We start from the raw sequence: 24,778 nt of genomic DNA, 5'->3' as shown, positions 1-24,778 counted from the left end.
GCCCCCCTGTCCAATCAGAGGTCTGGATTTTCCCGCCCTCGGATCACCGCTCTGGTGACGTCACCGCAGTGGTTTATTGGACGTCCGCTTTCCGTTCTTCCCGCTATCCGCCCACTGACTCGTGTTTGTGTGTGTGTGGTTCCACTCGCGGTGGCTAAACAGCCCCTGCCATGACCATGCCATTACAATCCCAGGTCACAGCACCGCGGTGCTCTTCAGCCTCGGGGGTAGGTCGCCCAATTTCCCGGCTGCAGGAAACCATGAAGCTTGATCTCATTAGGGGCTTCTGGATAAAAACCTGTTGGCCAGGTGACCTTCCCTCCCGGCTCTACGTGGGGTGTGTGTGCATTCGTGTGATGGGCGCGCCACGTCGGCGCCGTCACTCCCCGGTGGCTGCGTCACGGCGGTGGGCACGGCCCCGATGGAGCGGCTCCGCTGCCGCGGCACCACAACCTCTGGGTCACTGAGCCGCTTCCAAACACCCCCCATGTCAAATACATAAGCAGGAACCTGTATCGTGAGCAGCAGCATTATTTGAATACTCTGCCAAAACAATTTGAATTGTGGAGTGGTGGCACAATTCCGCAATAGCTTTATCATATCTCTGGTGATAGGAAGAATTTCTACAAGACCGAGTTCTAGAGAACCCCTTTACGCGATGTTTTGGTCTACTCTTCCACACTGGGCGGATGTTTCAGTAGAGGAAGGAGTACCCACAATTTAACGCACCGCATCCACGGCCCCTCTCCTAAGTGGGCGTCCCCAGCCCGAATGCTCGCAGGAAGCCCTCCCAGCCTCCCTGCTCGACGAACCAGGCCCCGCACACGTTCACCAACAAGGCGGCCACCACGTCCGTCACGGCCGACTTCTCCGCGTCGCTCAGACGTACGCAGTCCACCAGCCTCTTCGCGAGGGAGGAGCGAGCAGAGCACCACCAGGACCACCACGCGGCCCCAGCTCGCAGAGCCATCGCGGATGACTTCCCAGGCCACGTCCATGAGCAGCCGGCGGTGCCCTCGGTGCTCCACCCACTCCGTGTGAGGAACAGGTCCCCCAGGCAGTTGACCACCTCGTGCACCAGCTGTGCTGGCTAAACCTTCTGCAGCTGCTGGACCTGCAGCTGCTCCTGCACATGCAGCTACTCCGTCTGTGTCACCAGGTGAGCCATGTAGCCGACGATCAGATCCGCTGTCAAGACGGTCAGCAGCTGCAGCACCTCCTTTTCCTCCCCCTCATCTTCTTCCTCCTCCTGCCCGTGTCTCATTCCTCCTCCCCGTGTCCCACTCCCTCCCCCTGTCTCCCTCCACCTCCCTGTGTCTCCCTCCTACTGTAATGTTTTGCTTTTGCAAAACACGTACTAATTTGTCAGTTACTCCCGAGATATATGGTATTTTAATTGTTTTAACAATCTTATCGATTTCAGCATTGTTGCTTTGCCATCGTGATTTGGCATTCAATGCTCTGTTTATTTGAGCATTATTGTAGCCATTCTGTCGTAGTGCTTCTTTAACGTGTTTAATCTCTCTCACGAGACTTTCACCATCTGACACTGCTTTAGCCTGATATATCAGCGTCTTGATAAGAGAGGATGTCTGAGCTGGGTGATGATGTGATTCTGCATTCAAATAGCATCAGTGTGTGCGTTCGCTTTCTGTAAACGCTGTGTGCTATTTTACCATTTAGGCCATGTCCAAGCAAAATATCTAGGAACGGGAATGTGTTATTCACCTCCATTTCCATGGTGAACTGGATGGCCGGGTTTTGTGCATTGAGATGATTTAGAAAATCATTAAGTGTATCTTTACCATGTGGCCAGGCAACCAAAGTGTCATCCACATATCTAAACCAAAAACATGGTTTCAATGTGCTCGAGACAAGTGCTCTTGTTTCAGAGTTTTCCATGTGCATATTTGCTAAAGCCGGAGATAAAGGAGAGCCCATTGCTGCTCCTTCCTTTTGTTTAAATAAATCACCTCCAAAAGAAGTAAGTGTTATTTAAACAATGATGAGCCAGTTTCAGAATATATTTTGGTAAACCTGTATTCTTTACTAGTGTATCAAGTAATTTAAGTGACTCGTTCACTGGAACCTTAGTGAATAGAGAAATCACATCAAAACTCACCAGAATATCATTAGGGTAAAGTTTAATATCTTTATTCACATTCACAAGATGTTCTGAATTTCTTATGTATGAAGATGTCCTCCCGATGTAGGGATGTAATTGTTTAGTTATATGTTTTGCTAATTTATATGTGGCAGAGCGAATTGTACTGACTATGGGTCATAATGGGATGCCGATTTCATGAATCTTTGGTAGCCCATACAGTCTAGATGGTTTTGAGGCCCTTGGAATTATTCGGTATTGCTCATTCTTAGGGATTAATGAATTTGCAATTATTGCAGTAGTCTGACGTTCTAAAGTATTAATAGGATCTCGTTTAATTTTAATGTGGGTACTTTTCTCTAGTAAATCTTTAATTTTATTATCATAATTGGCTCGTGGCATCACCACAGTAGTGCGGCCTTCATCAGCTGCCAGGATTTTAAAATCTTTATTTAAATGAATCTCTCTTAAGGCTTTTGCTTCGTTCGAGCTAATATTTATTTTTGGTACTTTGCTATTTTCAATTATTTTGGCAACCTCGTGTCTAGTCATCACTGCCTCATTATGTGGAAGGAGTCTAACTGCTGATTCTACCTCAGCAATTATCTCATCCACTGGAATTGTGCGTGGGGTAACGGCAAAGTTAAGGCCTTTAGAAAGGACAGAGATCATGTCACTGGTTAAAACAGTGTTAGTCAAGTTCATTACGGGTTTGTTTTTAAATTGTTCGTTTTTAGTGGGTATTTGTTTATTATGAAGTCTAGATAATTTATTCATTTGGCTAGTTTTGGTTAGATTAAACACATTATCAGCCGATTGTTGTGTTATGGTCTCGATTATATTCCAATAATGCATTGATCTACTTGCTTATATCTAAGTGCAACTGCCTTAGAGATTCTGAAATGTAAGATAATTCACTCCTGTTGTGCTGTATTCTCTCTATTAATAATCATTTGCTAGCTTTGTGTAGTATTTGGTTAGCTTTAGCAGACTTTGTGATGTGTTATTTTAACTGCGTTTGGTATTAACTTCGAATCTCTGCACCTTTTGAGGAACGTCAGTGAAGATATCAATTCCATCCGCTTGATGCGGAGCTTCTCCAACTTTCTGGTTTTAAGAAAAGTATCCTCCCCATAGAGGTTAGTCAGTTTAACACGTAGGCTTTCGCGACCAATATTATTCATAATAAACGTGTTTGGGTTAGATCGCGTTATTAATAAATGTGTCGTAACCCTCCACCACCCGACACGGCCAATCAGTAAAAAAGTGTCATGTTGACAAAAGACAAAATAGTTCACTACTTTAGCCCACTGGTGTGTTGAAGAGTGAATCCACAACATTTACAATTTTTTAGTATGACGTTTCGCTGGTAATTACATCCAGCATCATCGGGCAATTCGCCAGAATGGTGAAGCCCTCACTCACTCGCGGTCTTAAATAGAGCAGCAGGGTAACATCATTTAACTCATTCAGGTGCAGTGATTTGAGGCGGAGTGGGGGGTATTTTAATTATATAATAGATTAGCAATCAGTCAAATGTTATGATCAGTAATAAGTTGTAGATTAGTAATTAGGTGTAATGTGTATTATTGTAATTATATACTACGTTAGTAATCAGTTAATTAGTATGTTTCCCCACAACGAGGGTATACAGCTGCTCTGACATGGGACGACCCTGTCGTACACCTCTTCTGAAGCTGACAGGGGCAGTGAGCGTACCGTTGACTTTGATTAGACACTGGACTTCAGTGTAGAGCAGGCGGTTCAGTCCCAGGAAGCTGGTCCCAAAACCAAACGCCCTCGGTGGTCCCATTAGGTACCCGTGGTCAAACGCCTTCTCTTGGTCGAGGGAGAGAAGCGCGAGTGGGAGCCCCCTTTCTCTCGAAGAGGGTGCTGAGGTCTCTGACGAGGAAGACGCCATCATGAATTGTTCTCACTGGGACCGTGTGGGCCTGGTCACTGCCCACCACCTGAGCCAATACAGTCTTCATCTTGGAGAATAGCGCTTTGGCCAGAATTCTTCTCTCCTTATAAACGTCTATGCCTGCCCAAGATGAAATCTGGAGAGACCTACCGCGCAGTCAGGGCCGCAGTCGCGACAGCAGCTCCCTGCGTCCCGGGAGCCGGTGCGGGTTGCCGGACCGCGTCACCGGCGCCGTTCGGAGCACCGCGGGCGCTGTGTCGGGCGGAGTGGCGCAGCGCGTGCCCGTGGTGCCGTCGCCGGGCATTGCGCGCAAGCAGCATCACGTGTCGTGCAGTCAGGGCGGCATGGGTCGGTGGGTGGGTGTGTGGGTCGGTTTGGGTGGGTGGGTCGGTTTGGGTGGGTGGGTCGGTTTGGGTCAGTGGGTGGATGGGTGGGTCGGTGTGGGTGGGTGGGTCGGTTTGGGTCGGTGGGTGGGTTGGTCGGTCGGTGTGGGGTCGGTGGGTGGGTGGGTCGGTCGATGGGTGGGTGGCCACTCACATTGATTGACAAACATAGAAGCTGCAACCAATATCGGTGACTCTCATGTGGCCGGCCTGAGAGAGCATCACGTTGTCCTGGACGCACACGGGGAGGCAAGGGGAGGTCACGCTCAGAGGCTGCCCTGTGAGCGGTCAGCCAGCAGTGGATCGACCCACGAACAACGACAATTACAAAGGTCCCCTCGTGTAGCCGCTAGCAGGCTGTAGGGCCAAGTGCTGTTAGAAGTAGCTAGTAGCAGCACTGCCTATGCAAGCTGACAATGTGGCACACACAGAGGGAGTGGGTGGCCAGTACCACGGCCGGCCGCCTTTGTCTCCCCCATTGGGCGATGTTTACTACACACCACCGCTACAACAGGAGCGAGCGCGAGTGCGTCGTGGGGAGCGTGCACGCCCCCAGAGTGCCCTCCGCTATCACCGGCTTTGATGACCGCGTGGACGATGCCGCGGGACTTGGTCTGGGCCAGGAAGCGGACGATTCCACTAGTGTATGACCTCAACGCGGCGTCGTTGATGCGCCAGATCACCGCTCGCTTGCTCAAGTCGTAGAGGCAATCCCGGCGGCGGCAGCAGCAGCAACGACGACGATAGCGATGATGACGGTAATGAAGATGATGATGACGATGATGATAATGACGATAATGATGACAATGACGATGGTGATAATCACGATGACGATGGTGATGATGACGATAGTGATAATGACGATAATGATGACGATAATAACAATGGTGATGATGCGTACTTCAACAGCTGCAGCACGAGGCAGTTGTGTCCGCGGAAGTGGAACGAGTGCAGGACGCGGATGACGCCGTGCAGCTCAGCACTGCCCTCCCCTGCAGCTCCGTGATCACCTTCAGCTCCATCCTCTGCATCTCCATCTTGGTAGGGCTGCGTGCACACAGCAAGTCTGTGGGTCTCTGGGTCTCTGTGGGTCTCTGTGGGTTTCTACGTGTGTCTATGGATCTCTATGGGTGTTTGGGGGTCATAGTAGTTTTACGGAGGTTATTATTATTTTTTACTATTTTACTCATTATTTTGTAACCATGTATTTACTTCCATTATCTATTATTTTCTTCATTTATAATTATTACGACTGCGGCCGCTTTGTTAAGACCACCACCACCCACACCATTTCCAACCACACCAAAACACCACCACCCACCCACACCACCATCCCCATCACCCCCGCAACAACCCACTTGATGGGCAGTGCCAGCATCTTCACAGCCACCAGGAATCCCATCTTGTGGTCCACACACCGCAGCACTACTCCCTGCCCTTCCTCGCCAAATTATTCTCTCGCACCTCGAAGTGGTATTGGAGCTGCTCCTGGGGAATATAAAATGGAGCAGATGAGGCAGCAGCGCCGCCACAAGCCAGTCAGTCACAATCACGATGTGAATGTTTAACGCTTAGTGGTAGGAGCAGCAGTGGTAGTAGTGGTTAGTAGTAGCAGTAGTGTGTGTGTGTCTGTATGTGCGAGTCTCACAGGGATATAGTTGTGGGTCTCTGTGGGTGTCTCTGTGTCTGTGCGTCTCACTGGGATGTAGCTGTGGGTCTCTATTGGTGCCTCTTTGAGTCTCAATGGGTATCTGTAGATCTCTATGGGTGTCTGTGAGTCTCACAGGGATGTAGTTGTGGGTCGTTATGGGTGTATCTATGGGTGTCTCAATGGGTGTCTCAATGAGTGTGTCTATGAGTGTCTGTCTTTGTGAGCCTCACAGGGATATATTTGTGTTCTTGGTTGTCGTAGCCATCGTTGTTGATGCAACCGCGGGATTTGCCCTCGTCCATAGAGACGAAACAAACTTGACAGACGTCGGCCAGCTCCTCCTGTCGCTCGGTCAGGCGAGGCAGGAAGAGTGCCAGGATCACTGCACACCTGACAACAACTATGGGTTTTTTTTCTTTACCGACAGAACCAGAGTGTTTCTTACACACCAATAAGCCCAGTAAATTGGCACAGTAGGGGGCACAGGTGGTGCATCAGCCACTCGTCTCAGTCGGTCGACCCGTGGCACCTGTTGGGTCTGCCCCGTGACCTCCTGCCAGCGGGAGTTCGACACTTCACTTGGCTTAAAAGTGCACATAGCCTGGCACAAGCGTCGTTATGATGTCACCGCCACTTAGTGGCGAATGGCGGTTGTTGTGTGTGTGTGTATATTCAATCAGGCCAAGAATGTGTGCACCACAGAGTGAATCTCACTGCGGTACAGTGGACAGGCCATGCCGCGCCGCTGCAACTCGAAGATGCAGCGGCGGCACGTGGCAAGGTGGCCGCCGTCGCCGTGAACCAACGTGCAGCTACGCGGCTCACACTGGCACACCACGCACCCACCCACAACACCACCACTACCCACACCACAACCACCACCCACAACACCACCACCACCCACAACACCACGCACCCACCCACAAGACCACCACCATCAGCCACACCAACACCACCCACACCACCAACACCACCAACCACACTTCCAGCACCACCACCCATGCCACCACCACCTATACCAACACCCGCACCAAAACCACCCACACCACCAGCACCACCCACAACAACACCACCACCCACAACACCACCACCACCCACACCACCACCCACACCAACGCCACCCGCACCACCAACACCACCAACCACACTACCAGCAGCACTACCCAGGCCACAACCACCCATGCCACCACTACCTACATCACCACCACCCACACCACCACCACCAACCACACCACCACCACCACCCACACCACGCACCCACCCACAACACCACCACCCACACCATCACCACCACCCACACCACCACCGCTACCGGCTGGAGTGTAAGAAGGAGAGGCAGTGGTGGAGGTGGTGTTGACGCTGGCACCTGCTCGCCTGTTGTCGGCTGTCACTACGGAGAATATCTTCATGAGCAGCGCTAATACTGAGTGTCTGAGATCTCTGAGTGAGAATCCCTCCACACCAAACACCTCCCCCAGGGGGTCCCCCGCCACACCTCACCAGGTACTGCCTCTCTTCATCGTAAAGTCGCCTCCGCTTGATGTACTGTTCCACGTAGTGGAACACCTGCTCCACAGTGAATGTGTCGCCCTCGGCACCGACCGACTGCAGCAGTGGAAGCATCCGAGGCACCGGCTTCAGGAGTGTTCCTCCGAGCTTGTCAGAGACATGGACAATTCCATGCACTGTATGTGTTCTGTATTTGTACGTGGATAGTAACGACAGTGGATGTACATTCACTCCGAGTCTTTACTGGGTCGTTAAACAGCATGGGGTACACAATGACGTGAAACTTCACATCTACCCTACCTCCGTGCTCCATGCCGAAAAGCCACTGCAGTGGTAATAAAACTGCAACGTATTTTATTCATCAACCTGCATTTTCTTATTTTTCCCAAATTTTAACCCGGGTTGGGCTGTCGCCATCCTGCCCTGGAACCAATTATTCATTCGTGTCTCTAGCAGACCATTGCAAGCCTTGTGTTAGAGAATGGCTCACTGAAGCTGATATCACAGAGCTACTTCTGAGTACCATTCAAGTGCCCTCTGGTCCACAGTAAAGAGCAGCACCCTCCCACCTGTCCTTTAAGTAGGAGTAACGTTGGTCATAACAATGTTCTTTTCGTTGAAATTTATCCAAATTAAGTGCAGAACCACATTGCAGCAATGTGATGGTTTATTTTGTGCTGTCAATGACGACAAGGCTGAGATCATTTACTCGCTAGACTTGAGAACCCGTTTTAATCACTTGCGGGTGCCTGTATTCAAACCCAAGTACTCCGTGGTGCCAGTTCCGTGCTATGACCTCTTGGCCACTGGGCCGCCTCTAAACACCCCCCATGTCAAATACATAAGCAGCAACCTGTACCGTGAGCAGCAGCATTCTTTGAATACTCTGCCAAAATAATTTTTATCGTGGAGTGCTGACACAATTCCTCTCCTCAGTGGGCGTCCCCAGCCCAAATGCTCGCAGGAAGCGCCCCCAGCCTCCCTGCTCGACGAGCCAGTTCCCGCACGCGTTCACCAGCAGGGCGGCCACCGCGTCCGTCACGGCCGACGTCTCCTCCGCGTTGCTCAGACGTACGCATTCCACCAGCCTCTTCGCGAGGGAGGAGCGAGCAGACCACCACCAGGACCACCACGCGGCCCCAGCTCGCGGAGCCATCGCGGAGGACCTCCCAGGCCACGTCCACGAGCAGCCGGCGGGGCCCTCGGTGCTCCACCCGCTCCTCCGTGTAGCTCACCAAGTCCAGAACGGAGTCTCTGAACCGCGCGAGGGACAGGTCTCCCAGGCAGTTGACCACCTCCTGCACCAGCTGCGTTGGCTGAACCTCCTGCAGCTGCTGAACCTTCTGCACCTTCTGCAGCTGCTCCTGCACCTGCAGCCACTCCGTCTGTGTCGCTAGGTGAGCCATGAAGCCGGCGACCAGATTCGCTGGCAAGACGGTCAGCAGCTGCAGCGCCTCCTTCTCTTCCTCCCCCTCGTCTTCCTCCTCCACCTCATCATCTTCCTCCTCCCCCTCCTTAGACTCCTTCTCCTCTGTCTCCCTCTAACTCCCTGTGTGACCCTCCTCCCCCGGTCTCCTTCCTCGTCCCCGTGCGTCCCTCCTCCTTCCCCCGTCTCCCTCTTCCCTGTGTCTCCCTCTTTTTTCTTTTTGCTGATGAAGTTTTTTTTTTATTTCCACAAGGTGTAAACGCCGTATCCCTTATTTTGTAATTGTAATTCTGGGCCAAAGAGGTCCCACAAACGTAAACGTTTTGTATTTAAAATATAACACAACAACAATGAATGGCTTAGTGGGTAAAGTAAGACGCACGCCAAAACGGGTGAGTTAAATAAATCCAATCTCTCCTACCGGATTATAGGACGCAAACCAAACTTTGTTGTAACAAGAACATAAAAAAACTGATTCTCTTAATCAGGTGAATACGGTAAAGGGGCTGAGTCTGTGGTTGCCGGTGTGGTGAGTCTGTGGGTCTCTGTGTGGTGACGATGTCTATGGGTCTCTGTGGTGATGGCAATGTCGGGTGGTGGCGGGTTTAACCACACAACATTTATATATTCACGCGATCTAACCCAAACAAAACCTGTACTACGGAGTCAACAACAACGACGTGAGGGCTCTCCGACGCGCGTCTCGGTTGGGGTGAGGGTGCTTTCTGTTGTATATGTAGGTTATGAAAATTTGATGTAAATAATAAAAATTAAATGAAATTTGCATAATAATCCGACATTATGCTAATTGATGTAAGTGCATAGACTATGCTAATTCGAGAGATAATCGTATTAATTTATGCTAGTGTATGTGTGATTATGCTACTGCGAGCCGTTATGATAATTAGGCCCCGCCTCGTTGACGAGGGTCGTTTATCAATCGGGATAATGCAATTAATCGTATGCAGTTATGCAGGTACTGTGAGCATGTCACATTAAACTCGGCTGTGTTGTTTAACTTCGTATTATCGATGGGTATAATACAATTATTCTCGCTTTAACATTTACTGAGTATGTGTTAGTGTGTTCAGCCAGGTCTCCAAGTTCAGATCTCAGCACAGAATACAGTTCTTATGCATACATTTCAGGAAAGAACACACAACACTTCCGTGTTAATCAATTTTAATGACGATAGTGATAATGACGATAATGATGACGATGGTGATAATGATGACGATGGTGATAATGATGACGATAATAACAATGGTGATGATGCGTACTTCAACAGCTCCAGCACGAGACAGTTGTGTCCGCGGAAGTGGAACGAGTGCAGGACGCGGATGACGCCGTGCAGCTCAGCACTGCCCTCCCCCTGCAGCTCCGTGATCACCTTCAGCTCCATCCTCTGCATCTCCATCTTGGTAGGGCTGCGTGCACACAGCAATTCTTTGGGTCAGTTTAACACGTAGGCTTTCGCGACCAATATCATTCATAATAAAGGTTTTTGGGTTAGATCGCGTTTATTTATAAATGTGTCGCAACCCTCCACCACCCGACACGGCCAATCAGCAAAAAAGTGTCACGTTGACAAAAGACAAACAATTCACTACTTCAGCCCACCGGTGTGTTGAAGAGTCAATCCACATTTACAGTTTGAGTACGACGTTTCGCTGGTAAATACATCCAGCATCATCAATTGCTTGATGATGGTAAATACATCCAGCATCATCAATTGCTTGATGATGCTGGATGTATTTACCAGCGAAACGTCGTACTCAAACTGTAAATGTGGATTGACTCTTCAACACACCGGTGGTCTGAAGTAGTGAATTGTTTGTCTTTTGTCAACGTGACACTTTTTTGCTGATTGGCCGTGTCGGGTGGTGGAGGGTTGCGACACATTTATAAATAAACGCGATCTAACCCAAACACCTTTATTATGAATTATTTGGGTCTCTGTGGGTCTCTATGAGTGTCTAAGGGTATCTATGGATCTCTATGGTTGTCTCTAGTTTATAGTAGTCTTAAGAGGGTTATTATTTTAGTGAGATAGTTTCAGTTTATATTTAGAGAGTTTTACGGAGGTTATTATCATTGCTGTTTACTATTATACTCATTATTTTGTAACCATGTTGTATTTACTACCATTTATGATCTATTATTATTTTATTCATGTATAATTATTACGACTGCTCCCACTGTGTTAAGACCACCACCACCCACACCATTTCCAACCACGCCACATCACCACTACCCACCCACCCCCCCACCAACCCCATCACCCCTGCCCCAACCCACTTTCCGTGCAGTACCAGCATCTTGACAGCCACCAGGAATCCCATCTTGTGGTCCACGCACTGCAGCACCACACCCTGCCCTCTCTAGCCAATCTTCTCTTGCACCTCGAAGCCCTATTGGTGCTGATCCTGGGGTATCTAAAAAGCAGCCTAAGCAGCAGCAGCGCCGCCACAGCCAGTCAGAGTCACAATCACGATGGGAATATTTAACGCTTAGTGGTAGGAGCAGCAGTGGTCATAGTGGTTAGTAGTTAGTAGTAGCAGTAGTGCCTGTGTGTCTGTGTGCCTTTGTGTGTGTGCCTGTGTTTGTGTGTCTGTCTGTGCGAGTCTCACAGGGATATAGTTGTGGGTCTCTGTGGGTATCTCTGTGTCTGTGCATCTCACTGATATATAGCTGTGGGTCTCGATTGGTGCCTCTGTGAGTCTCTATGAGTGTCTCTGTGGATCTTTATGGGTGTCTGAATGGGCTCTGTGGGTGTCTCTGTGAGCCTCACAGGGATGTAGTTGTGGGTCGTTATGGGTGTTATCTATGGGTCTCTATAGGTGTCTCAATGGGTGTATCTATGGATGTCTGGGTCTCTGTGAGCCTCAGGGATGTATTTGTTTTCTTGGTCGTCGTAGCCATCGTTGTAGATGCCACCACGGGATTTGCCCTCGTCCATAGAGAAAAACCAAACTTGACAGACGTCGGCCAGCTCCTCCTCCTGGCGCTCGGTCAGGCGAGGCTCGAAGAGAGCCAGGATCGCTGCAGACGTGACAACAACAACTTAAATCATTAACTATGTTTTTTTTCTTTACGGAAACAACCAAAGAGTGTTTTTACACACACCAAAAAGCCCAGCAAGTTGGCGGTTGTTGTGTGTCTGTGTGTGTGTGTCTGTGTGTGTGTTCTGTAGCGGTTAGCGCGCTGCGCTATGAACCTGGCGACCCGGGTTTGATTCCCGCTCACGGCCAACACCAGTGACGATTTTCTGAACCGGTCCCGGGCTTCCCCTAGGTCGACTCAGCCTCAAATGAGTACCTGGTGCGGTGTGTAAACATTGCCACTGGGGAGACAAAGGCGGTCGGGCGTGGTGCTGGCCACCCACCCCCTCGTGTACCGTTCCGGCCTTCATAGGTGCTCGCTAACAGCACTTGCCCCTACAGTCTGTTAAGGCTATATGGGGGATCTTTATCTTTGTGTTCTGTCAGACCAGGAATGTGTGCACCACAGAGTGAATCTCCCTGCGGCACAGGGGACAGGCCATGCCGCGCCGCTGCAACTCGAAGACGCAGTGGCGGCATGTGGCAAGGTTTTCGCTGTCGCCGTGAACCAACGTGCAGCTACGTGGCTCACACCGGCACACCACGCACCCACCCACAACACCACCACCACCCACAACACCACCCACAACACCACCAGCACCACCACCCATGCCACCACTACCTACACCACCACCAACCACACCACCCACACCATCACCATCCACCACCGCTACCGGCTGGAGTGTAAGAAGGAGAGGCAGTGGTGGAGGTGGTGTTGACGCTGGCACCGGCTCGCCTGTTGTCGGCCGTCACTACGGAGAATAACTTAATGAGCAGCGCTGCCACCGAGTGTCTGAGATCTCTGAGTGAGAATCCCTCCAGACAAAACACCTCCTCCAGGGGGTCCCTGCCACACCTCACCAGGTACTGCCTCTCTTCATCGTAAAGTCGCCTCCGCTTGATGTACTGTTCCACGTAGTGGAACACCTGTACCACCGTGAATGTGTCGCCCTAGGCACCGACCGAATGCAGCAGAGGAATCATCCGAGGCACCGGCTTCAGGAGAATGTTCCTGCGAGCTTGTCAGAGACATGGACAATTCCATGCACTGTATGTGTTCTGTATTTGTACGTGGATAGTAACGAGAGTGGATGTGCATTCACTCCGAGTCTTTACTGTGTCGTTAAACAGCATGGGGTACACAATGACGTGAAACTTTACATCTACCCTACCTCTGTGCTCCATGCCGAAAAGCCACTGCAGTGGTAATAAAACTGCAACGCATTTTATTCATCAACCTGCATTTTCTTATTTTTCCCAAATTTTAACCTGGGTTGGGCTGTCGCCATCCTGCCCTGGAACCAATTATTAATTCGTGTCTCTAGCAGACCATTGCAGGCCTTGTGTTAGAGAATGGCTCACTGAAGCTGATATCACAGAGCTACTTCTAATTACCCTTCAAACGCCCTCTGGTCCACAGTAAAGAGCAGCACCCTCCCACCTGTCCTTTAAGTAGGAGTAACGTTGGTCATAATAACGTTCTTTTCGATGAAATTTATCCAAATTAAGTGCAGAACCACATTGCAGCCATGTAATGGTTTATTTTGTGCTGTCAATGACGACTGGGCTGAGATCATTAGCTCGCTAGAATTGAGAACCTGCTTTGATCACAGGCGGTGTGGATTCAAACCCAAGTACTCCGTGGTGCCTGGTCAGTGCTATGACCTCTGGGTCACTTAGCCGCCTCCAAACACTCCCCATGTCAAATACATAAGCAGCAACCTGTATCGTGGGCAGCAGCATTCTTTGAATACTCTGTCAAAAAATGTTTATTGTGGAGTGGTGGCACAATTCCGCAATTGCTTTCTCATACCTCTGGTGACAGGAAGAATTTCTACAAGACGGAGTTCTAGAGAACCCCTTTACTCGATGTTTTGGTCTACTCTTCCACACTGGGCAGATGAAGAGGAAGTAGTACCTACACTTTAACACACCGCATCCGCAGCCCCTCTCCTAAGTGGGCGTCCCCAGCCCGAATGCTCGCAGGAAGCCCTCCTAGCCTCCCTGCTCGACGAGCCAGGCCCCGCACGCGTTCACCAGCAGGGCGTCCACCGCGTCCATCACGGCCGCCGTCTTCTCCGCGTCGCGCAGACGTATGCAGTCGACCAGCCTCTTTGCGAGGGAGGAGCGAGCAGAGCACCACCAGGACTACCACGCGGCTCCGGCTCGCAGAGCCGTCGTGGAGGACTTCCCAGGCCACGTCCACGAGCAGCCGGCGGGGCCCTCGGTGCTCCACCCGCTCCTCCGCGTGGCTCACCAGAACGGAGTTTCTGAACCGCGCGAGGAACAGGTCTCCCAGGCAGTTGACCACCTCCTGCGCCAGCTGTGCTGGCTGAACCTTCTGCAGCTGCTGGAGCTGCAGCTGCTCCTGCACCTGCAGCTACTCCTGCACCTACATCTACTCCGTCTGTGTCGCCATGTGAGCCATGTAGCCGGCGATCAGATTCGCTATCAAGACGCTCAACAGCTGCAGCGCCTCCTTCTTTTCCTCACCTTCCTCCTCCCCCTCGTTTTCCTCCTCCCCCGCCTCCTCCTCCTCCCCCTCCTCCTCCACTTTCAAAACAAAGAGTGAGGACATAATATCAATAACCCGGGAATTTTATAGTGACCTCTTCTTTCCTGATAAAACGTCTATGCCTGCCCAGAATTTCCTAAAGAGCTCGGTGAAAGTACTGTCCTCCAGCAGGGCGTTGTTGAAGTGCCAGTAGGCCTCACCACTTGGTGTTGCACGCAGCCTGAGGTCCAGCAGGATCAGGCTGTGGTCTGTTAGTGATGCAGCCCCTGATGTCAGCAGTCAGAATGCTCGAGACAAGACTTCTGGAGATGTAGAAACGGTCGATCCTGGACTGTGTAGCTGGTTCATTGCCCCGTGTCCGCGTGAAGGTGAAGCTTCGCCGCCTAGGGTGGTGAAGCCGCCACACGTCCACCAGATCGGAGGCGTCCAGAAGGGCTTGGAGCTCTCCCCGGAGATTGGCGTTGCAGTGCCCCTTCCCTGTGTGGTCGAGAGCATCCAGCGTGCAGTTGTAGTCACCTCCCGTGACCACAAACTCGTCCCCTGGAATGCCACCGAGGTGGTTCCGCAGAAGTTGCAGGAACCCGGGTCTCTCACTGTCAGTGGTGGGAGCGTACACGTTGACGAGGTGGATGGCGGTGACGCCGACCTGCACCGTGAGGTCCAGGATCCTCCCCTTGATCACCTCCACCTGGCTGACGGTGTCGGGGGAAAAGTTTGGTGACAGCACGGTTGCTACTCCTGAGGAGGTGTTGCTGAAGTGGCTGATGAAGGGCTTCGCTCTCCACTCCGTCCTCCAGGCAACGTCATTGTCCATGGCGAGATGGGTCTCCTGCATGAACAGCACGGAGACCTTATGCTGCTTTGCAAGGTATCCTACGTAGTATATTCTCAGCGCCCCTCTGCACCCATTCATGTTCAGGGAGGCGTTGCGCAGCGTCATTGTGAGTGAGTCGCCCGCCTGTTCCAATGAGTCACCTTGCTAAGGAGGCTCCTTACCCTGGACGTCTCCAGGTCTCTCGATTGTTTTCCTTCCTGCTGGAGCTCTGTGAGGATGCGTCAGAGGGAGACCTCTATGGCGTCTGGCTCGCCATCTTGTCAAGGCCTCCATCACCTTGTTTGGTTTCCTGGGGGTCTCTTTGAAGAATCTCCACAGGTCTTCCTGGCAGAAGATGGGTGCCCGCGAAGATGACCTCTTTGAGACCTGGTTGGTTTCGCTACCCACACGGAGGTCATCATCCGAGTCCCCCTTCTTGCTTCCATGCCCTGCATGTGGGGGCCAAGAGTCGGGGGCCCATAGTTGGCTCCATGTAGCCTCCCCCAGGGGCCGTGGCAGGTGGAATGCTACCGCACGCCTCTTCCACATTAGCAGGGCACTCTGCGAGGCTTGCAGGGTGTCCTTATTCTGTCTTTTTAATTCTGGGCCAAAGAGGTCCCATAAACGTAAACGTGTTGTATTTAAAATATAACACAAACAACAGCAATGAATGGCTTAGTGGGTAAAGTAAGACGCACCCCAAAACCGGTGAGTTAAATAAATCTGATCTTTCCTATTACCGGATTATAGGACGCAAACCAAACTTTGTTGTAACAAGAACATAGAAAAAACTGAGTCTCTTAATCAGGTGAATACGGTAAAGGGGCTGAGTCTGTGGGTGTCAGTGTGGTGAGTCTGTGGGTCTCTGTGTAGTGAGTCTGTGGGTCTCTGTGTGGTGATGGCCATGTCGGGTGGTGGCGGGTTTAACGACACAAAATTAATATATTCACGCGATCTAACCCAAACAAAGCCTGTACTACGGATTCAACAACAATGACATGAGGGTTCTCCGACGCGCGTCTCGGTTGGGGTGAGGGTGCGGTCGCGCCGTCTCCTCCGTACGGATTGTTTCTTCCTTTCCCAACTGCGATGTTCTCGCTCTCTCCTCTCTTTTTGTCTCCACCGTCGCCAACCGTCGGAGCTCGGCATCCGCGGCCCCTCGCCTAGGTGGGCGTCCCCAGCCCGAATTCTCGCAGGAAGCCCTCCCAGCCTCCCTGCTCGACGAACCAGGCCCAGCACGCGTTCACCAGCAGGGCGGCCACCACGTCCGTCACTGCCGCCGTCTTCTCCGCGTCACTCAGACGTACGCAGTCCACCAGCCTCTTCGCGAGGGAGGAGCGAGCAGAGCACCACCAGGACCACCACGCGGCCCCAGCTCGCGAAGACGTCACGGAGGACCTCCCAGGCCACGTCCACGAGCAGCCGGCGGGGCCCTCGGTGCTCCACGCGCTCCTCCGCGTGGCTCACCAGAACAGAGTCTCTGAACCGCGCGAGGAACAGGTCCCCAGGCAGTTGACCACCTCCTGCACCAGCTGTGCTGGCTGAACCTTCTGCAGCTGCTGGACCTGCAGCTGCTCCTGCACCTGCAGCTACTCTGTCTGTTTTGCTAGGTGAGCCATGAAGCCCGCGATCAGATTCGCTGTCAAGACAGTCAACAGCTGCAGCGCCTCCTTTTTCTTCCTCCCCCTCACCTTCTTCTTCCTCCTCCTCCACTCATAAAACAAAGAGTGAGGACATAATATCAATAACCTGGGAATTTTATAGTGACCTCTTCTCTCCTGATAAAACGTCTATGCCTGCCCAGAATTTCCTAAAGAGGTCGGTGAACGTACTGTCCTCCAGCAGGGCGTTGTTGAAGTGCCAGTAGGCCGCAGCACTTGGTGTTCCACGCAGCCTAAGGTCCAGCAGGATCAGGCTGTGGTCTGTTAGTGGTGCAGCCCTGATGTCAGCAGGCAGAATGCTCGAGACAAGACTTCTGGAGATATAGAAGCGGTCGATCCTGGACTGGGTAGCTGGTTCATTGCCCCTTGTCCTCGTGTAGGTGAAGCTTCGCCGCCTCGGGTGGTGAAGCTGCCACACGTCCACCAGATCGGAGGGGTCCAGAAGGGCTTGGAGCTCTCCCCAGAGCTTGGCGTTGCAGTGACCCTTCCCTGTACGGTCGAGAGCATCCAGCGTGCAGTTGTAGTCACCTCCCATGACCACAAACTCGTCCTCTGGAATGCCACCGAGGTGGTTCCGCAGAAGTTGCAGGAACCCGGGTCTCTCACTGTCAGTGGTGGGAGCGTACACGTTGACGAGGTGGATGGCGGTGTTGCCGACCTGCGCCCGGACGTCCAGGACCCTCCCCTTGATCACCTCCACCTGGCTGACGGTGTCAGGAGTGAAGTTTGGTGACAGCACGGTTGCTACTCCTGAGGAGGTGTTGCTGAAGTGGCTGAAAAAAGGCTCCCATTTTCCACTCCGTCCTCCAGGCAACCTCATCGTCCATGGCGAGATGGGTCTCCTGCACGAACAGCACAGAGACATTATGCTGCTTTGCAAGGGACGCTGCGTAGTATCTTCTCAGCGCCTCTCGGCACCCATTCATGTTCAGGGAGGCGATGCGCAGTGTCATTGTGAGCGAGTGGCCCGCCTGTTCCAATCAGTCACCTTGCTGAGAAGGCTCCTTACCCTGGACCTCTCCAGGTCTCTCGATTGTTGTCCTTCCTGCTGGAGCTCCCCTAGGATGCGTCTGAGGGAGACTTCTATGGCGTCTGGCTCGCCATCCTGACAAGGCCTCCATCACCTTGTTTGGTTTCCTGTGGGTCTCTTCGAAGAATCTCCACAGGTCTTCCTGGCAGAAGATGGTGCCCGCGAAGATGACCTCTTTGAGACCTGGCTGGTTTCGCTACCCACACGGAGGTCATAATCCGAGTCCCCCTTCTTGCTTCCATGCCCTGCATGTGGGGGCCAAGAGTCGGGTGCCCATGGTTGGCTCCATGTGGCCTCTGTTGTATATGTGGGTGTGTGAAAATTGATGAAAAATAATTAAAATTAAATGAAATTCGAAATTTGCATAATTAATCCGAAATCATGCTAATTTGTGTACTTATGCGTGTAACTATGCTAATTAGAGAGGTAATCGTATTAATTTATACGAGTGGGTGTGGCTGTGTTAATGATAGCCTTTATGATAATCAGGCCCCGCCTCGTTGACGAGGTGGGGTTATCAATCAGGATAACGCAATCAATCGTGTGCCGTTACGCTAGTGTCAATTCGGCCTCGTTGTCTAACTTCGTATTATTGATCAGCATAATACAATGATTCTCGCTTTAACACTCCCCGAGTGTTCATATTTTAGGTCCCATGTTCACATCGTTCGTTTTAGTTTAATGAGTGTGGATTGGTGTGTTTATAGTTTAGGTTCCCGAGTTCATATCTCGTCGCAGGATACAGATCTTATGCAAAAACTTCAGGAAAGAATCACACGACCACTTCTGTATTAATCAATTTATTTTCTAATTAAACCTTAACTATAATATGTATGTGACTCTCAATCTCGGAACTTCAAAACGGTATCCACAAGGTATCAAGACAGTATCATCAACGACTGTACGATTTCACTTTGATAACACATAGACCCCGCATAAAGCGATTGCTGTTAGTGAGAGAGAGAGTCAGAATATGCAAATGCTATGTTACACAAAAGCTAATACATTATAATATGAACGATCATTATGCTTGAAATAGTCAGCACATTATCACAGGCGACTGATTAACATGCAACGGTATTCATATAAAAAAGACAATCAAACAGTTATTATTTCCAAAGGCATGAATGTAACAACAGATCCACCGGACAGACTATAAGATTATCGAAATGGCTTAGTGTGAGGGTATGCGGCGGAATGTGTTATCTCACGGGAGATTAATTAATTAATTCGTGAATAAGAATGTATGATCAGAAAATCGGTTTAGCACGATTCCTCCCCGGGAGCGTAGCTCCGTGGCGAAGGTGCCAAGGGTTAATTCGTATTGATGGATCGGTTGGTAACTTATGCGATTAGAAGTACAGTCCAAAACAAAATATTAAAGAGGGAAATTATGAATATACTTATAAATGACGGACTGTTATCACACGATCGATGCTTCCACAGCCAGATGGTTCACGGACTTGAGTGTTCGCTTCTGGTTAAGGACCTGTGTATGTTTGAGTGATATTAATTGTTTTGAATAGTCAGTGTTTGGAATTAATTATTTGCGTTGCCATATGCTGAAGTTGGCATCGCTTGTAGGAGAAGTAGCCTCGCTCCCTTTAGAGCGGTGAGGTGTGTGGGAGTGCATCATACGAATCGCCGCCCTCCTCCACGCAGCAGCCAGCCTCTGTCCACGGGGGAGAGTTGCTTGATCGCTCTCAGTTCTGCTCAGTGGACACCTCTCTCCACTGCTGGATGAGCTGCGCGATCACGCTCGTGCTGGTTCGCTGACAGCAGTTTCTCTCCGCTGTTGGATGAGCTGCATCGGCACGCTCCCTCTCTCTGGGTGGAGAACTCGAACGTGCTCGTTGCTGGTTTGCTGAAAGCAGGTTTTTCTCCACTGCTGGATGACTCAAGTCGCACGTGCTCTTGCTCTGGTTTGCAGAAGCTCTTGCTTGGTGCGTCGGTCGCTCTGCAGCTGGACTCAATGTAGAATAATCTTTCAGCAATACTCTGTCTTTCAGCTCTTGGAAATCACACTAGGTGACGCCTCACTACCTTGCGAGTCTTGCCAACGTCAGTGGGTAGCGAGGGGGCCACTTTGGCTTCTGCTCGCCGCCTCCTGCTCTGCAGCTCGCCGGCTGGCGACCTGTTGCTCTCGTTCCCGATTGGAACTGCTCCTGAGCCGGCCCACTGGTCGAACTCCCCGCGTTCCGACCTCCTCCGATTCGAACTCCCCGAGTTCCGATCCCCCTGGTAGAACTCCCCGAGTTCCGACCCCTCCGAGTCGAACTGTCTCCCGAGAGTCGACCCCCCCCGGTCGAACTCTGGTGAGCCGACCCCCCCCGGGTCGAACTCTTCCGAGTTGCTCCTCCGAGGCGAACTGTCTCCCGAGAGTCGACCCCCCGGTCGAACTCTGGTGAGCCGACCCCCCCCCCCCCCAGTCGAACTGAGGTTTCAATGCTCAGGATCCTCTTTTTATGCCCAAAAATCCTGCCCACGAGGCGAGGTTTCTTTCGATTTTTGCTGTGTCAGGGTTTGTCCGTATGTATCTGCGTCCGTGTGTGTGTCCGTACATGTGTCAGTGTGTGTCCTTGTGTGGATCACCCACGGTATATTCCGTTGTCATACTCCTACCATAAAACCCACAAGTAAAACAATCAAATGTTATAAATTGTCTCGAAGGCGCCTCTCTGTCTGGGTGCACAACCTGAGGGAGGGGCGATATTCCCTCCGACTTTCACCGACGCACAAAGAAATGGTTAAAAAGTTTTAAGTTAACATTTCATTTCATCAGAGTTCCATAGTTATGATTCTGTATTAATCCAAGGTCTGAGTCAGCTTCTCGTTGTGGTGTTTGACTCGTGTTTCCCCAAGCGTATACACACTCCTACCCCGCGCTGCAGGGATACAAAGACGGTCGGGATTTGTCTTTCTCTCCGACCCTGGGTTTAACATCACCCTTTGCTTACGTTGCAGTTTTGCTGTGCGCTTGCATTTCTTTTCCTCTCTACTCTTACTTTAACCCTGCATATTATTTGCGTATGGGTGGAGGCTAGAGCATTTATGTTGACTTAGGAAAACCTGATTGTTATAATCTTCGGGTCAAGTCGTATAGACATTATTAAAATATGGAAATACATTTCATATTAAATTAATAGACGGGTGATGGTTACATTGACATAGCTTGTGGCAGGGTTCAATTGAAGTGGGTGTGAAGATCAATAACTTTAGCCTACCCTGTCGTTAAATTCCGACTTTAAGTTACTTTAATAGTAATGCAGAACCAATTAGCTTTTTTGACTTAACTAGATCTAGGCTAACGCAACCTCCCAGTGACCCTGGCTTTGTGTTTACGCCAGCCCTTTGCAATCCACTGCGCTCTGCTCTCTATCTGCTCCCTCTGACCCTGGGAGGGCTCTGAACGTCAAAATCGTGTTAGTGGGTCAAGGTAAATATGACCCCCACATGCCATGCTGAGGCCTGGTTTGGTGTTTTTATTCATTATTAAAATTAAAAGAAACAATAGAAATATGTATCTATATGTATTGAAAAATTACTTGTTAATATTAAGATGGAAAAGGGGCCTAGATACAACATTCCGCCCTTTTAAAAATGATCGGTGGTCAATTGGCCACGGGTCATTTTTAAAACAAAGAATCTATGCACTTTTCCATCATGAATCATCAATATTACTCAAGTAATTTTTCCTTACAACGCGCGCACGTCACAACTTATGATTACATTTGAAATAAGAAAAGAAATACTAAAAGGAAGGTAAAACAAGGGGAAATTGTTTAACTGGCTACATGTTATAGGAGATGTCGTTATTCCATGTACCCACGTTCAATACTGTCCGCAATCGAAATACATTTTCGGGTTTGACCAGTGGGAAATTCAACAAAAATCCCACCTGTCCGGTCTGGGAGTCCCCATGTATGGGTGTGGCTGTACCCATTTTAAAGTCAATTTGTACCTGTGTTGTACTGATTGTTTCCAGGGATGCTAATGGTATCACATTTTTTTTAGTGTTGGAGTTACCAGATATGAAGGAAATTGTCCTTGGAGAAGATCACTGATGCTGCCGCTGGTGCAATGCAACAAGTCTTTGGATCAACTATTGAATTTGCTGTCGAGTATTCTCTTCTTCGTACAGATCTCGGATTGCGAAACCCAATTCTTGGATTGTTAAGTTAACCATGGCGGAGTGCAGGTTAACGAGAACCACGGTGTCTCTCTGACTTTCTCATGTTACCTCTCTGCCACCTTGTACCAAGTCATTGATAACCTGACTGACTCTTTTAGTCACGAGTGTATCATATCTCTCATGGCCAGGTATCTTAGAGTTACCGATGACCCTTCCATGCAACATCATCACATCATCGTCCCGGCTCATCGTCGTGATGGCTTTGGCCTAATGAACATGGCTCACTGGTTCGTATCGGTAATTTATTTTATCACTCCCTTTCCATGTGAGATTGTGTGGCGTGAAGTTATGCTGTGCGTAACCAGGATCAACATACACCACGAGTTTCCGTACTCGACTGTTGGGGTCATTTGTATTCTCCGCAGCCCTGTGCACATCTGCTGCCTCTGGGAGTCGATTTGACTCTGGGCCACGATTCCCTTCTGCGCTACGATTCGATTCCGTGCCACCATTCGATTCTGGGTCACGATTCGATTCCGTGCTTTTGAGTATGCTGTGTTTCAACACAATTCCCGATCCGTCACGGATATTCTTCTCCTCCACTTCAACACTCTGATCTCCATCCCTCCTTAGTGTGCCCGAGCACAATTTAACATCCAAAGGCTGATGTCTGCATTCATCTGCCTCTTCCACAGTACACTCACGCACTTCCGCGACACAAGGGATGGCATTTATATTTACCAGACAATCAGGTTTTCCTTCCCCTCCCTGCGGTTGGTTATCATCTCCTGTAGGATCACACTTTAATGCAGTTATGTTTCCCTGCTCGATAGGTGTGTCAATTACGGGAGCAACACTTGCGCTCTCCACCACATTATCAGAACTGGTGCCCGACGCATTTATTGTTTCCCAATCATTGGGACCCTCCTGGTTTACCTTGTCAACCGCAGCCTGCTTAATTTTTTAACGGGTCCATAATTTCCCTGCAGCTCCACGGACACCACTCTCACTGAAAGCTCCCTCTCAACCAATGTGATTGATTCATCACGTGCCCGTGTCATTTTTTGTGTCTCAGCCAAGCTCACGCCTGTCTCCCTATTCCTCATGCCTCTGCTCTCTCCTGGTAAAACTGGTGGGGGAATCGATCGGAAGTGGGCCGATTGTGTTTGATCCCTCGTGTGTCGTGGCATTGGGACCCGGCATGATTCTGCTCTTGGTCTACACACACCGCGATTCTCGCAAATATGCGTCCCTGCACACTGCGATCGCTCCCAGCCTGCGGGCCATTGCCTCGCTGGTGGTGCTGTGTTTCTGCTCACGTGATTTTTATTTCCCTCTGAAACGCTGGTTACATCATCCCTCTCTCTGGGTGTCGTAGAACTATTGTCTTTAGCTCTGTACAGCCAAGCTCTGTGCGCCTTATCCTCTATATGGTGTAAGGAGGCTGTTTCTGGATTCAATACCATTCCCACAATTTCTGTAATCTCTGGACTCAAAGACCCGAAAAACATAACTTTGAACCTTTTGTCACCTTCGTGATACTGATCCACATCACCCGCGTAGTACGCTCTTTTAAACCGTAGGAGGTAATCTCGCGGATCCTCGTCTGCGCACTGGGTCATAGATTTTGCAGCATTAAATCCCTCAGACCATGTTAAATATTCTCCAAACTTCCGGCTCACTGCCAGGCTCAGCTTTTTGAAATCGTTCCGAACCTTGTATGAAAGCGACTTTACCCATGGTATAGACTGCTCATGCAAGCTTCGTCTCAGTAAACTGGCTTTCTCATTCGTTTTCCTCAAACCCCTGATCACTGCTTCTGCTTCTACCGTTGCGATGTGAGCGTGTATGTCTCTGTTCCTATCGTGTGGATCAAAGTAGGGAATTCTGACGAGAGCCTTGTCCATCAATTTCAGAGTTTTACTACTGAATGAGTATTCGGACAGTTGATCATCGTCAGAGGCGTCTGTTCCTGAGGAGTGCTCACTCGAGCTGTCACCATCACGGTGGCGCTGCTTAACATAACTTTTGTAGTGCCTTTTGCACCTGTAACGTGAGTCAACTTTGCTCGGTGACTCCTGCTTATCCCATGGCTCATGCTTGTGTGATGTGCGTCTTTCTGGAAAGTAATCTCTGCCATAGGTTCCACGTCGGTCGTGCTTGCGTGGAATGTGTCTACCAAATGAGCTGTCTCTGTCATGTCGCTCGTCTTGCCCCAGCTCCGCCCTTTTTTGCTCGATCAGTACAGAATATCCTGCTGACTTAGTGTTAATATTTTTTTCCTCTCTACCCTCGAAGTTGTCAGTCCTATGTTTTCCTATTTTCATCCGTATCTCTCCCTCCCCTCTCTCGAGTCGCGAGGGGGAATCTCTGTCAAAACCACTTTGATTGGTAGCCACACCTCCTGTGTGACCTGTCTCTGGTTTACGTCCGCGTGGCTCGGAGTGTGGTAAACTGTTACTCCCGTATGTGTTATGTGTATCAACATCTGGGGGTTTCGCTGGTGCATTCAGCGCCGACTCTTTTTC

The sequence above is a fragment of the Petromyzon marinus genome, chromosome 79 (genome assembly GCF_048934315.1).
Source record: "Petromyzon marinus isolate PM22_M1 ecotype Great Lakes invasive population chromosome 79, UKy_Petmar_22M1.pri1.0, whole genome shotgun sequence".
NCBI lineage: Eukaryota > Metazoa > Chordata > Hyperoartia > Petromyzontiformes > Petromyzontidae > Petromyzon > Petromyzon marinus.
This window is presented reverse-complemented; position numbering follows the sequence as displayed.